The sequence below is a fragment of the Eutrigla gurnardus genome (genome assembly GCF_963514095.1).
Source record: "Eutrigla gurnardus genome assembly, chromosome: 11".
Lineage (NCBI taxonomy): Eukaryota > Metazoa > Chordata > Actinopteri > Perciformes > Triglidae > Eutrigla > Eutrigla gurnardus.
Window position 1 is genome coordinate 26,091,951 of NC_139925.1, and position 16,336 is coordinate 26,108,286.

General features: G+C 43.6%; 1 protein-coding gene across 2 annotated transcripts in view; it reads right to left on the bottom strand.

The window, feature by feature from the left end:
- The window catches only part of edaradd (EDAR-associated death domain), a 28,031-nt gene that overhangs the window by 11,051 nt on the left and 644 nt on the right, over nt 1–16,336 (bottom strand). The gene's annotated exons all lie outside the window — the stretch shown is intronic.

Genomic DNA, 16,336 nt, shown 5'->3' on the forward strand with positions numbered 1-16,336 from the left:
CAAATAACCCTCTCTGGGTTCTTCACAGAAAAAAGTCAGGAAATAAATAATAACACTATTTATGAAATCAATAATAATCAAATAACCCTCTCTGGGTTCGCCTGGACTTTGCAAGTTTCGTGCACCGCACAGGCTCGCGCAGGCACACCTCCCGTCTCGCCCACCGGCGCAAGTGGGAAAGAGGGAGGAGAAGAAGGCGTGAGTGGGAGACGAGGAGGAGACAAGGCCTGGACTGGGATTAATACAGCCGATTCAGATCTTCACCAATCAAATGAGCTCCTCTCCTCACCTTTAATGCGCCAAGGCGAGGTTCAGTGCAAGTTTCGTCACTTGACAACCCAATGACAGAAGCAGCGCCGCCGCTCCCACCACATGCATCACACGCTGTGCGTGAGTATAGTCATAATACTTATAATGCCGATATTATATCACTATAGAAATTGTAGGCACATTTTAGGCATGTCTATCACAAAACAGGGTCAGGGCGCACAGCAGTAGACATAATGGTGGCAAGAACCCGGTGCCTGCACGAGCCGGCCGGGCCATTCATCATCATCATTATCACCGTCTTCATCATCTGCACTCCACAGCTGCATCGGATTCCCCGTCCAACACCAGAACGGCGGGACACCGCTCAGACCAGCTGCAGCCCCAACTCCGGTTCCAGCTCGCGGCAAAGTTGCGCGTTTCTCCACGGACAACAGGCTGCCGAGACGCGAGACCAGGCACGAGCTGCTGTATTTTTTTTAAAGATTTGTTCAGGCATAGACGCATTTTATTAGCAGTGGATAGATATGAAAAACAGGAGAGAGAGAGGGAGGTGTGACATGCAGCAAAAGACCTTCGGACGGGATTCGAACCGGGGTCGGCGAAGTATGCGTACGTGTAACATACATGGCATGCGCTCTAACCACTCGGCCATCTGCGCGCCCCTAAAGCACTGTTTTTCGGCGGCGGCGCTGGACAGAAGACAGCAGCAGCAGCCCCAGATGGCCAGACTTTTCCCAGTATGAAACTGATGTTTTGGTCCGAGAGGTCCAAGTTTCAGCTGTGTTAATTCAGTCAGGCTGAGTTTCCGTTACGTGTGCCATCCGCCTTTGATCTGACGTCAGATGTGACGGGACAATCTATATATATATTCACGTGTTGATTCAATTAGTTGCATTAAAGCTGGGGTATGTAATGTTGGAAAGCTAGCAAGAGAGCTAGCACGATTTGAAAATAGCACCTCCTCCTGCCTCCTCTAAGTCCCCCCCCCCCTCCCGTCAGTGAGTCCGTCCAAGCTGATTCTTCCGGGATCAGTGAGACGTGAAGGCTGTGCACTCGCGCTTAGGCGGGGAGGGCGGGTGCAGAACTAGACATGAAGGCATCTTATTGGTTTTTTACTCCGACCAATCCGCGCCCTTCGGTGCGAGGGGCGCAGATTGGTTGTTTGTTTTCTCAGTCCCACGGCGGCCACAGAGCTCTGTTTAATTCCGTTCCTTTTCCTGATGACATAATGTACTGATCCCTCTGAAATTAGACGGGCCATTCCCCCAGTATAACAAAAAGTGCTTCTGAACAGGATTACATACCCCGTCTTTAAGTAGTGTTTGTTGTGATTATTTATTGCATTTAAATGTGCCTGGAACTGTGGAAACCTGCCTGTGAGGTCTTGGTGACGTGTGCGCACTGCGCGCCGGTGAGCCAAACTGCCACTCCGCCAGCTGTAATTTGCCTTACGCCAAGAGTAGACCAGGTTGGCGCTGGCGGGCTTTCGGCGCATTCTCGGCTTCCACTGCGCCAAGCTGAATCTGTGACGCCTCCCCCTGCTGCGGCGCCACACCCATCTTGGTGCAGGCGATCCACCAAACTGCCAAACTGACTGACTGCAAGGCTGTGCTGGTCGAAACTTGAATTGCACCGGCTCTGCCACCCTGTGCCACCCTTCGCTGTGCCACGAAACTAGGACCCATTGACTTAGGAGGCCAGACCTGTCAGGTTATAACTATTGAGAACAGATTTTGTGTAATTATAATACTATACATCACAGCCGTATAATTGACTCTGTTACATAAACAGAGTAGAGAGATGAAAACCAAAAAACACACACGCACGTGCACACACAGACGCACAGACGCACACGCGCGCACACAGAACAACGTAAATAAAAGAAGTGTACAAACTTTTTGGTTACAGAAACATGGCTTATTAATTTTATGAGGATATGATGAAAAAAATAGCTCTGAATGAACAACAGCTGCAGAAGCGCTTGTCGACCGTCGCGGAGAAATAGTAGCATGTTCCATTTGTACTGTATGCAATAAATGCACCTTAATAAGTCACTCTCTCCTTGTGATCTTGAATACACTCTGGTTAAACAAAAATGTCAATGCAAATATAATAATTGCAGAATTGCAGACTGCTTGCTGTGCCACCTGACTTAATCCAACTGCACCAATACACCATCCCACGCGTCTCGTCTGTTTAGGGTTTTTTCGGTGGGTAGCACCGGGCCTGAAAAAAATTCTAGGGGAAACACTGCTTAGAGAGAGCACTGAGGAGGCAGAAATGACAGCTGTCCAATCAGGCGTGTTTGGCAATAATGTGCACTATGTTGAAGCGGGTTTAAAATGGATGGCTTTGAATGTCGAAAAAATCGCTTTTGTCTCAACTTGCGCCACAAGAGGCAGCCGCAGCAAAGGCAGCGTCCACGACACTGTCCTGTGACCGCAGGCACTCCACGACCGCATATGAGCGAGGGCCTGTCATGCTATGCAGTTTTAATTATTATTACTATTTAAATTACTTCCAAAAAAGGTTCTACATGTGCCCTTCACACGCTCTCATAAAAGGCTACTCCATCAAGTCCAAAGAATATTTGTCCCAGTACATCCCTGAATGTAGCCTACCATCGCTAGATGGCTACACACACACATTTATCTCGTCTCTCTCACTGCAATGCAAAATTATTTTGTATCTGATAACTCGATTAATCGATGGGATAATGAGTAGAATACTCGATTATAAAAATATTCCATAGCTGCAGCCCTAGCCCGAAGTCATCTCCAATAAGAGGTTCTCAATGAACACTTTTACTGTCATTAAATCCACTGAGAAGCCCCAATGACCAGGGCCCAGTATTTCAAAACTTGTAGTCCGGATCAGAATAATCCGGATAATGAAATCCTCCTTTTCTCAGTCATGGATCAAGGTGATCCTGCTGACTTTATCTGAGTCTTTCAAAACACTGGCCGGGTGGATCACCGTGATCCCGACCTGGCTGGATACGGATTACCAAGTCTCAAGTCTCCGCCTCCGGATCTGAAACATGGCGACTACTTCACGGAAGTAGCAGCTGGGAGCGCGACTTTCACGTCAAAAATGTAAGTTTACCGTCGTCTAATGTTTAGCGGTTTAAGGACCATATGAACGCCAACCAACATATCATGCTAGCTATATACTGTATATGAATTGTCACGTACTGAAAACCAGGCTGTAGCGATCTCGGCCGTGCTAACGGTAGCTAACTCTGCTCCATTGACTTCCGTGTGCAGCTAGCGGGCTAGCGGTCGCTGGCTTTGTTTACGAATTTTGCGGTCGATGGTTTGATTTACAAGGTAATAAATCTGACGTACATTATACGTATTTAAACTAACATCAACCTGTTCAGAGTTTATTAGCGTTACGTCATTGGCAACACAGCAGACTGAAAATAGGCTACATGTGTACAGACCACACACTGTGTATGTGTGTGTTGTGTATGAACTATGCAGTTCATTCAGAAGTGTCAGAATGCTACAGTAATGCTGGGAAAATCATGCTGTTGTCATCATGCACACAGTTTCTGTGACTATTGTGGATTCCAAATGAAGACAAAGATATCACTCATACTCCTTCCCTTTCTTCTACTTTCAGAGCCCACTCAGCTATTAAGGCCAGGGTCTGGATGAGTGCTGGAAATCCTTGGAAATGCTTCAATTGCAGTGATAAGTTGTTGGATTTTGAATAAAGTGTTTGAAATTGTAGTTGCATTATTTTCATGTATTATTGCTTAATCAGTGACACAATTAGATACATTTTTTCCATCCTAATGTGTCTCCCTTTATGTAGAAGGCTCTCACTAAACATAATTGTGGTCATTTAAAGCAAAATAGCATCTGATTTGGTTAAGTAAAATAATCAGTTTGTACACAAACATAGCCAAACACTTTTGCTACACCTTAAATGTTCTTAAATTACTCCAATTTGTTTCAAGTAATGCACTGACAATTTAGATTAAGTGTAATGAACATCTTGAGTAACAATATCTAGGAGAAGCGGAGCTGAGACATTGTCAATCCAAGTCAAATCCACCTCTGAGGTGGGATCCAAATGATCCTGAAATTTTGGTATCAAGTTGATCCAGATCTCTGCCTTACGTTTTGAAATACCCAAATCCAGCCCTTTATCTGGATTCAAGGGAGGATTGGATTACCAAAGCTGAATCCTGATCTTCAGGATCGGGATTCTCTGGATCTGTGTTGAAATACCCAGTTTTCAGATCAGATCATGATTTAATCCAATCCGACCAGGATAATCCAGTGGATCACTTTTGAAATACTGGGCCCAGGTGATTGATATTTTAACATTCTTCAATTTTCAGCCATCACTTACTGTGAAAAATCTCCCACACATGAGCATCCGTCATGACATGGACACTCAACTGTTCATGGAGGCACAAGTGTCATTACTATGCCTTTTCAAACACACACACACACACACACACACACACACACACACACACACACACACACACACACACACACACACACACACACACAACTAGGCCAAAGTGCTTGCAAGGTGTCACGGTGGTATTTTCCAGTGTATAGCGGTGCACTTCCTGGCTGCTAATAACTCTACATCTCCTAATGACGTATTACTTGCACTTAAACACTCTGATCTCGTACTGACAGTCGATTTCTCATTAGGAAATTAAGCGTTTTCATTGTTTTTTTTAAACAGCAGAAGGAACAGTAGGTGCCAGTGTCATCCCTTAGAGGGAAAATTAAAGGTAAAACCCCGTCACCACACTTCTGCAGACCAGCCCACACAAGTCTACTAGGAAATGTTGACATAGTACAATTTGCTCTAATGTTGCTTCAGTCTCTCTATTCCTATGGTCTATATTAGTCTATTAGTTATGGGGATATACCAGTATGAAATCAATAAATCATGGCTAACATGCTGAACACACTACAGTGCACACTAATGATTTCGAATCATGTATATATTTAAATGTTAATTGTTCTACTGGAATAATTGCTTTAAGTTAGACGCACTGATCACGCTCATTTGATGCATGTCAACTGATGCTCCTGCAGCATGCACACACCACAGAACCAGGAACTGTGAGCGCTCCCTACTTAGGGGAAGTTTTTTTATATTACAGTCGATTATACACCCCTTAATACCTCATCTTTTAAATTAGGGGTCCCCAAACTTTTTCCTGTGAGGGCCACATAACTTTTCCCTTCTCTGATGGGGGGCCGGGGTCAGTTTGTAACAGAAAAAGTTTGACGATCGCAGGGGTGCCTAAACGTAAAAATGTATTGTTTTCCAGAAAGCCACACATAACCAAATAACCCTCTCTGGGTTCTTCACAGAAAAAAAAAGTCAGGAAATAAATAATAACACTATTTATGAAATCAATAATAATCAAATAACCCTCTCTGGGTTCGCCTGGACTTTGCAAGTTTCGTGCACCGCGCAGGCTCGCGCAGGCACACCTCCCGTCTCGCCCACCGGCGCAAGTGGGAAAGAGGGAGGAGAAGAAGGCGTGAGTGGGAGACGAGGAGGAGACGAGGCGTGGACTGGGATTAATACAGCCGATTCAGATCTTCACCAATCAAATGAGCTCCTCTCCTCTCCTTTAATGCGTTAGGGGAGGTTCAGTGCAAGTTCCGTCACTTGACAACCCGATGACAGAAGCAGCGCCGCCGCTCCCACCACGCGCATCACACGCTGTGCGCGCGTATCATAATAATAACAATGCCGATATTATAAAAAACAGGAGAGAGAGAGGGAGATGTTTTGGTCCGAGAGGCTGAGTTTCCGTTACGCGTGCCATCCGCCTTTGATCTGACGTCAGATGTGACGGGACAATCTATATAGATATAAATTCATGTGTTGATTCAATCAGTTGCATTAAATAGTGTTTGTTGTGATTATTTATTGCATTTAAATGTGCCTGGAACTGTGGAAACCTGCCTGTGAGGTCTCGGTGACGTGTGCGCACTGCGCGCCGTCAACCAAACTTCCGATCCGCCAGCTGTAATTCGCCTTGAATGAATGGACTTTATTTACGCCTTGCGCCGAAAGTAGACCAGGTTGGAGCTGGCGAGCTTTCAGCGCAGTCTCGGCGAGGCTTTTTGCCACGAAACTTCCGCTACGCCAAGCTGAATCTGTGACGCCTCCCCCTGCTGCGCCGCCACACCCATCTTGGCGCAGGCGATCCACCAAACTGCCAAACTGACGGTGCGCAAGGCTGCGCGGGTCGAAACTTGCACTGCGCCGGCTGCGCCACCCTGCGCCGCCCTGCGCTGGTCTACGAAACTAGGGCCCATACAGTGCATGACTGCACTGTATATGAAAAAAAAAAAATCAAAATGCATCTCTGGTATTGTTCAGGGGGCCGGGCCAAATGTGGAGGCGGGCCGTATCCGGCCCGCGGGCCGTAGTTTGGGGACCACTGTTTTAAATGATTGACATGATATGAATGAAAGTTAAACTAAATAATGTGAAATTGGTGTCACGCGATCCGCTAGATGAAAGTCGTATCAATCTGTTGCCATTCTTTGGATGACAAAAACACCCACTCCACCTGCAGAGTGAAGCTTCTCTTATCTGACACCACGCTCCAGAGAGCACGCAAACCCGCCTCCAAGTCATGAACGACAAGCAACTTTTGTAATTTTAACCAGTGACAAGTGACATGAGTATTATTATTATTTATTCATACTTCCTTCGCTTTATTTAAATATTGTCCTCTGGAGAAAGATTTTCCCCAAACAGTTGCTGTAGCTGCAGTAAAAAACAGCTTTACTTGCCTGTTGTTCTAGTAACGTTACATCCTGCTACCCAACACACAGAGAGACCTGTTGTTATAGTAACGTTACATCCTGGTACCCAACACACAGAGAGACCTGTTGTTATAGTAACGTTACATCCTGGTACCCAACACACAGAGAGACCTGTTGTTATAGTAACGTTACATCCTGGTACCCAACACACAGAGAGACCTGTTGTTATAGTAACGTTACATCCTGGTACCCAACACACAGAGAGACCTGTTGTTATAGTAACGTTACATCCTGGTACCCAACACACAGAGAGACCTGTTGTTATAGTAACGTTACATCCTGGTACCCAACACACAGAGAGACCTGTTGTTATAGTAACGTTACATCCTGGTACCCAACACACAGAGAGAGACCTGTTGTTAGTATAAACTTACATCCTGGTACCCAACACACAGAGAGACCTGTTGTTATAGTAACGTTACATCCTGGTACCCAACGCACAGAGAGACCTGTTATAGTAACGTTACATCCTGGTACCCAACACACAGAGAGACCTGTTATAGTAACGTTACATCCTGGTACCCAACACACAGAGAGACCTGTTGTTATAGTAACGTTACATCCTGGTACCCAACACACAGAGAGACCTGTTGTTATAGTAACGTTACATCCTGGTACCCAACACATAGAGAGACCTGTTGTTATAGTAACGTTACATTCTGGTACCCAACACACAGAGAGACCTGTTGTTATAGTAACGTAACGTTACATCCTGGTACCCAACACACAGAGAGACCTGTTGTTATAGTAACGTTACATCCTGGTACCCAACACACAGAGAGACCTGTTGTTATAGTAACGTTACATCCTGGTACCCAACACACAGAGAGACCTGTTGTTATAGTAACGTTACATTCTGGTACCCAACACACAGAGAGACCTGTTGTTATAGTAACGTTACATCCCGGTACCCAACACAGAGAGACCTGTTGTTATAGTAACGTAACGTTACATCCTGGTACCAGAGACCTGTTGTTATAGTAACGTTACATCCTGGTACCCAACACACAGAGAAACCTGTTGTTATAGTAACGTTACATCCTGGTACCCAACACACAGAGAGACCTGTTGTTATAGTAACGTTACATCCTGGTACCCAACACACAGAGAGACCTGTTGTTAGTATGAGTAACGTTACATCCTGGTACCCAACACACAGAGAGACCAGGGGCCTGTACTACGAAGCAGAATTTGTGCTTAGCGAGGTAACTTAAGCGTTAACCCTGGGTTTTCCGTCCTACGACACTGGTTCACTTCTTACTGGGGTAGATCGCCATGGTAACTTACGCTGTGGAGCTAACCTGCTCCGGAGCAGGTTATGTTCCTGATAAGAGATCAACGTGGAGAAACACACCGCCTACCGACTAATCAGCTGTCTTGGTGTGCGGATAAGAAGAAGAAAAAAAAAAAAAAGAAGCTTGGTGGATCGTGAGAGGGTCTCGTAGGAGAACTATAGAGTGTACAGAGACCGGCAAAACCCTTTTTCTGTCCCTGACAATGTTTTATATGAGAGATACAGATTCTCATCGGAGGGAAAGAGTTTTCTGTGTCAGCGTACAGCCTACTGACCACTTTGAATCATGTTTTTATATTTATTTGATTTGCTCCCAAGTCCGTTTTACACCACCGGGATTGCAGCTGAAAGAATGAGGCTGATATTGTCATAAACCACGTTATAAGAATACATCCAAGCAACAAATTCATTATTTTAAAGTTATATGTTTGGCCTTTTATTGCGGAAGGACATCGTAAGAGTTAAAGGGACAAGAGAGAGCGACGACATGATTTAAAAGACGGCCGCAGGGTGGATTCGAACCAGGGACCGCTGCAGGGAGCCTCGTAACATGGGGCGGTAACTCTACCACGAAGCTATCAGCGAAATTACTGCTGTCATTCACTACTACTAGGCTAATACTATTAATACGACTTCCGCATTCACACAGTCGGCGAGTTTTTGCCAGCTGTCCTTCCTGCATTTGGCAGATGAAACTGTTGCCTTTTGCCTGCATTATATGTTTAACTTCTTCGTATTTCTGTAAGATTACGGTTCGCTCCTCGTACGTGAAATACGCCGCTCCGCTGCCGTAGACTGATCCATGTTTGTGATTGGTCAAATGCTGCAAACGCCGCCTCTTTCATGTGCACGCGCTCATAGCTGGACAGGTAAACCCTGGGTTGACTTAAAGTGTAGGTCCGGAGTGAAATGGACCCTAGGTAATTTCCACCAAGACCTCCAGCCAAACACCCCCTCGGAAGCATTTTTATTGATGGTCAGCAGTGGTCAAGATAGGGCGATCAGCCGAACGGCTTCGTAATAGCGCTATGGTACTTACAGTATATCTCGTAAATTTCCCCACTAATAATGCATGGAATGTTACCAAACTTCTGCAGTAGTACACATAGGGTCTCTACTCACAAAACGAGGCATTTTAAAGTTTGTAAGTACATCAGGAGTTTATTTAAAAGTCGGCGTATACCTGGCTGTTTCCGTGACGCGAGTTTCACGCCAGCGTATGAAAAGGTTTCGCCGATTTTTTATAAATGCTTGTATTATCATGTCAACACTTGTCGGCCTGATAATATAAGCATTTATGAAAAAAAAATGTAAGCGAAACCTTTTCATACTCTCGCGTGAAACTCGCGTCACGGAAACAGCCAGGTATACGCCAACTGCCATTAAACACCAACGAAGAAGAAGCTGTGTAAACACGGTGCCGTCTAGGCAAACAGCGTAGCTTTAGCAGTAGAAGCTATCAGGCAAGTGTTCTTTTTAAATAAACTCCTGATGTACTTACAAACTTTAAAATGCCTCGTTTTGTGAGTACAGACCCTATGTCTGCTACTGCAGAAGTTTGGTAACATTCCATGCATTATTAGTGGGGAAATTTACGAGATATACTGTATGTACCATCGCGCTATTACGAAGCCGTTCGGCTGATTGCCCTATCTTGACCACTGCTGACCATCGCTAAAAATGCTTCCGAGGGGGTGTTTGGCTGGAGGTCTTGGTGGAAATTACCTAGGGTCCATTTCACTCCGGACCTACCCTTTAACGAGTTGATAACCAGCTTTGTGTGACCGCTTATCTCCGATTGCCTTTGTTAGGGTTACTTAAGCTGGATCTCTGAAAGATACCCTGGGTATGTTGAACTCACTTCGTAGTACAGGCCCCTGTTGTTAGTTACCTGGATAACCTGTTTACCTTTTGCAACACTGAAAGTTGAATCTCTAACTTCAACAACCTAAATTTTCTAACTAAATCAGCACAAAACACTTTCTAGATATTGGTACAGATATAAGCTTTAACTAAAATAATACATATTTAAAAAGAAAATGTAATCTATTGATAAATTAATTGTTTTGTGAAAAATGCCCACTAGAATGTCCCAGAGACCAAGACCATGTCTTCAAATGTCTTGTTTTGTCTTACAGTTACAGTAGAAAAGCAGCTGACTAATCTAAAAAGCCCTCGAATGAACCAAAAAGGAAATATTTAAAAAAAGTCTAAGTAGGTGACGGTATTACCACGTATTGAAATTGTAATGTAACAGGTTACCTATCTCAAGTAGGTTTTCAGTAATGGTAATGGTTGCCTGGAAGGTAGATAACCATCATATTCTTCAGGAAAGTATGCAGTAATGTAAATGGTATGATTCCTTGGTAATAAGCTCAAACTACCAGCAAACATACTTAGAAACTGCAACCGTGGGTGGTATTCCCCTTTAAATTTAGTGCATTAAGTATTAGGACTTACAGGCAGTTACCCAATTATCAGGTGTAAGTCGAACCCCAGATCAGTTGAGCATTGTTTCCCTCTCTCTAGGAATGCAGCGACATGTAACTGCACGCTCTGGATAAAGTTCAAGAGATGAAATATAAACCACATCAGAATAAATTGCTAAAGGCCATAATTCCACACAGGTGAACCCAGCTTTTCTGCATTTTGACCACCCATGTCTGCTGTCTGTGTCGTAGGCTGTTTGCTGTATGACTTTGTTTCCACACACGAATGGAGGTGAATGGCATGCCAATACCTGACCCAGGCCACAGCGAAGTCTAGACTGAAAGCAGCTTTATACACACACCTTATACAAACTCTCTGCCACATATGTAACATTACTGCTAGTGTGTCTCTTTCACTATGTGTGAGCTGTACAGGCTCAGACAGGTATAGTAATATATTACCTCTTTAATGACATATCCAAACTGGATGCTTCTTCCTGATCTGTGTCACATTAAAACATTCCCCAAAAGCCGACAGTACTTTTTAACAGCTAAATATACTGTACCATCTGTCACATTCTAGGAAATGCACTTCCTCATTCTTACATGAGAAGTTTTATACCAGTCTTATCTCTATGTGTTACAGAGGTTAGCTTCATGAGTGCAGTTACCGGGAGCCCCCCCACAAATTATTAAAAATTTAACAAATGTATTTTCAGACTTCACATTCTTCACATTTTAGATTCACATCTAAAAAGCAATGATTGAAATGTTGGAAGAAATAATGTTTGACAAATATATTTCTGAATCCACATTCCATCTCTGGTCTCCTCCACTACCATGCAAATTAATGGGTAGTTTCTTACACATGACATCAGCAGTGATTTATAGTAGTATAAGTTGCATACGAGCAAAAAAAAACAAAAAAAAAACTTTTGTATTCCCTTTAATCCTGACATTGGCTCTGCACCCCTGGTTAGCTTAGTATAAAGATTGGAAACGGCTAGCCTGGCTCTGTCCAAACTTATTGTACTACGGCTGAACGATTTTTCTTTTTTAATAGAAATCACGATTTAGAACACTGCAATTAACTGTCCATGCATTTGTGACCTCAAGGCTGGACTATTGTAATTCCTTATTATCAGGCTGTTCTAATAAATCTCTTCAAGCTCTCCAGCTGGTCCAGAATGCTGCAGTGCGTGTTCTGACTAAAACCAGAAGAAGGGATCACATTTCTCCTGTATTAGCTTCTCTGCACTGGCTGCCAGTAAAATCCAGAATATAATTTAAAATCCTTCTCCTCACTTACAAGGCTCTTAATGGTCAGGCACCATCATATCTTAAAGAGCTCATTAAACCCTTCTTGTCCTTACTTGTAGTTCCTAAAGTCTCCAAAATTAGAACAGGTGCCAGAGCTTTCAGCCATCAAGCTCCTCTTCTGTGGAACCGTCTTCCAGTTCTGTTTCGGGAGGCAGACACTGTTCCCACATTTAAGAGTAGGCTTAAAACCTTTCTCTTTGACACCGCTTATAGCTAGGGCTGGCTCAGGTTTGCCCTGAGCCTGCTCTTAGTTAAGCTGCTATAGGCCTAGACTGCCGGGGGATTTATTTATAGTGACACACTGAGCCCCCCCACCCTCTCTCTCTTTCTCTCTCTCTGTATGTTCCCCGGAGTCCCTGTGCTTTCTTGCCTAGCAGGTCTCCCTGGACCGTGGTGGAACCGGATCCAGACTGCACCAAAGCTGTGGTCTTGTTTGACTCTCACCGCCAGTATTTTTAAGGCGGCTGACTATTGATTAAAGTAATTTACTAAAATCAGCATCTCTACTGTTACTAACTTGACTACTTCCGGGATTACTCCTGGGAGTCTGGCTATGCTTTCTGGTCCAGCAGAGTCCACTGAGGTCCTGACCGATGCAGACTGCTAACTGGCCTGATGCTGGAAACACCACATTGTAGCTTCACCTGCCTGCTGTGTGTCTGCTCAAATACTCCTGCTTTTAGGTCTACAGCGACTTGGTAAGGATGGATCCATCTCGGCGTGGCTGTGCCTGCTGCCATGGACTACTACTGTTGATACTATCTCTTAAGACTACCACTACTGCTAATGCTACTACTAAATTATACAGACTAAAAAGGCCAGCCTGTTTACTCTTACAGTCCAACAAAAATCTCTCCTGTACAAAAGAACCTGATGCAAAATGAAACTGACTCTCTATCTAAAAGCTTGTAGAGTTACAAGACCGTAATGAAAGGAGCTGAATCTGAACAGCCTGTAGGAGCACCGTTGTACCAGTGGGGGGGCTGCAGAGACCATGCAGGAATTGCTTGTTTTCCATAATATGGCCCCTTTAAAAAAAACCCTGCAGCCTAATAATGACATGGTAGCATAATCACAATGACATGACATCTCCATTAAAATGACATGTAGACCTAGACCTGCTAACATTGGTAAGACAGGTTCATATTTGAGTGAGGCATCAGGTGGAGGGCACACTGTCCATCTTTAATGAAGAGGTAGCCTAGGGGAACATTTTTCTGTTTGCTAACAAACAACTGAACATAAATCATTACGTGACCAGCTTACCTGCTGAAGCTCTGCTTGATTCTTCTCCTCTCCATGTCCATCATCCATTTTTCTTTTGAAATATTTCAGCTCATCTAACAAAACGTAATTTGCGCCATGAGCCTTTTATTTAGCAATTATCAGCTACCTAGCCCTCATAACGCACGTGTGTGTCTCCTCAGCACACAATTAGACTGATATTGGGGCAGGCTACTGTGACAAAGCACACTATTGTACAAGACAATTGATTATTCGATTTGTGAGGCTATTTTATCAGCTCACCTTGATTGGTTGTCATCAGAGACAACCAATCAAGTGTTAAGAAATGACAATAATAAGGATCATCGTTGTCATCCAAACTTTCGAACGTGCATCAGTGGGCTCCGACTCAGAACTTTTGTTTTGAACTTTGTTTCACAGGCAACTGTGACGTATCAGGTGCATGGTTTTCAGTGAATCAACGATCAGAGAATACGGCCGTGTTCATCACGGCCGTATTCGCTGATCGTTGATTCACTTTTGTAGGGAGATGTGCTGTTAGACATCAACAGAAAATGAACGGGAGAACGTTTTTATGTTGGCGTGACATTTCGTTCGTGTGAGTGACAGCGTGAGATTGATGGTGAAAGCGTGAGTGTCACGCCAGGAGCGTGAGAGTTGGCACCCCTGCCAAACCCTTCCCCTGACCCCCATCACATATCTGGCAACCTACGCTGCAGGCATAAGTAAAATGCTTCCAGTATCCAACTGAAAACTAAACACTAGAAAAACGATAGATCCTGTTACTCAGGACAATCACCAAAACAAGGTATGAATAGTTTTGAATTTCTACCAAAGAAATAGCTGATCTAAAATAGTATGCTGAGACGGATGTTGCTGATGTTGAATCTTTCCATTTACCTCCATTGTATTGAAGTGGAGACACACATCTGAGACATTTCTAAAAACCCAGGTCCCAGAACAATAAATCCCAAACCGTCTGCATGGCTCGATACAATGAGAACAAAACCCCCTCCAAACCCATCGAAAAGACTTCTTTAACATGTTTGCGAACAGATCAACTACAGCTCCAAATACAGCTCGACCAGAAGCTGCCAATAAAAACTCATATTAGTCAACCACTAGACCTGCAGGAAGTTATTTACGTCAACATTTCCGGAACTGTGCTGGAAAGTTCAAGAAAGAAGGTTGAATCAGGTGACAGCTGCCTGGTTCACAAGACCCACTGTGACAGCTTTAAACCCACGTTTGCCATCAGTGTAAATGCATTAGTGTTATCAGACTCAGCTGCACTGCTGTGGTTCATGTCCTTCTGACATTACTCAGCTGTGGTATGAACGATGAAAAGAAGTCACGCACCAGAAAATAACTGAAACTCCCAGATTCTTTCATGTAAACAGACATTGGGGGTAGGTTGTCAGTCTTTGTAACTTGATAATAAGGATAATAACGATAACATAATGTTTGCTGATGTTTTTCCATATGTTGTCCAACTGAAGAAATTAATATCCAGTAAAGTTACAACTGAACCATCTTGACTCGGCCACTTTTACCTGAAAATCCCACATCCTGGCTCATAGACCGAATTACAGTTTAGTAATGGTGCAGGGAACGCCAGTGTGTAGTTGGATCACATGGGAGTGCACACAAACAGCCAGTGTGAAGTAGGGCTGCCGAAATGTGTTTTCTAACATTAGCAAATCTCAGCCTCCTAGCCTTGGCCTACCTGCATAAACGGATGCTTTTGACACGTGAAGTCTGATGAACAATAAAGTTTTCTGAATCACAATCTCACTATCAGAAATAAAAACTAATGTGGTTGGCCATCATCGACGACGACGTGCAGGACAACATTGGAGTACGTAATAAGAGCTTCTGCTGTTAAAAATCATATGCTTATAGACAGGGGTGCCTCAATAGCACTTGAGGCCCCTGGGCTATGGAGATTTTTGAGCCCCCCCAGATGCCACTGTAGAGCAATCTCTACTGGACGGAATAACAAAGACCCATTTGGCAGCGTTTAGCTAAAAGTGGTAACTAACATATTTATGAATGGTTATAAATCATTAACTAATACATTACAGACCAGGGTTATGATCTCTTTTAATCACTTTTTAAAACCCATGTTTTATGTGATGCTGTACTTTTATTTATTTTCTTTTGCTTTTATTGCATCTTATTGCATTTGTTTTTGCTACATTAATTTCTTATTTTATTTAGTTCTTCATATTCATTTTTATTTAACAACTTGGGTTGTAGCCAGGCAGCAACCTCTGGTTCTGAAAAGCACCTTAAACCTACCTTCTCTCTACTGGCCATCAGGGGGAGAATCCTCTGGTTTAAAAATAAGTCTGTATACATGGACATCTACAGTATGAGAAAATGGTCCTACTTCTCTCTTGATGTATTATCTCAGTAAACATTGTAAACATGAGTTTATGGTCTCAATCTCTAGTTTCAAGTCTTCTTCAATCCAGCATGATGTTCATTTAGTACATTATAGTCTATGATCTAACTCCAAGCTTCACAACCGTAGTCCACAAACCAATTGGTGACATCATGATGACTACGCCCACTTCTTATATGGTTGTCGTTACCCTTAAGGAGGACTAAGAAAAAGATGAATGTGTATTTTACACTTAATATCCTGCCTGTTTTTTAGGCAAAACTAAAGGAAGATTACTATATCTAAAAATATCGAGTATTTTATAAAACAACGTCATACCTGCAGCATAGAGAGGCTTTTGAAACAAATACGTTCAATAAATAAAACTGTCTCCACAAACACACACACACACACACACACGCACACACACGCACACAAACACACAAACACACACACACACACACACACACACACACACGCACACACAGTCAGTGCATACAGCTAACACATAAGGCACATTGACTGTTTTTTAGGGGTGTATAAACTCAGTGGTACTGTA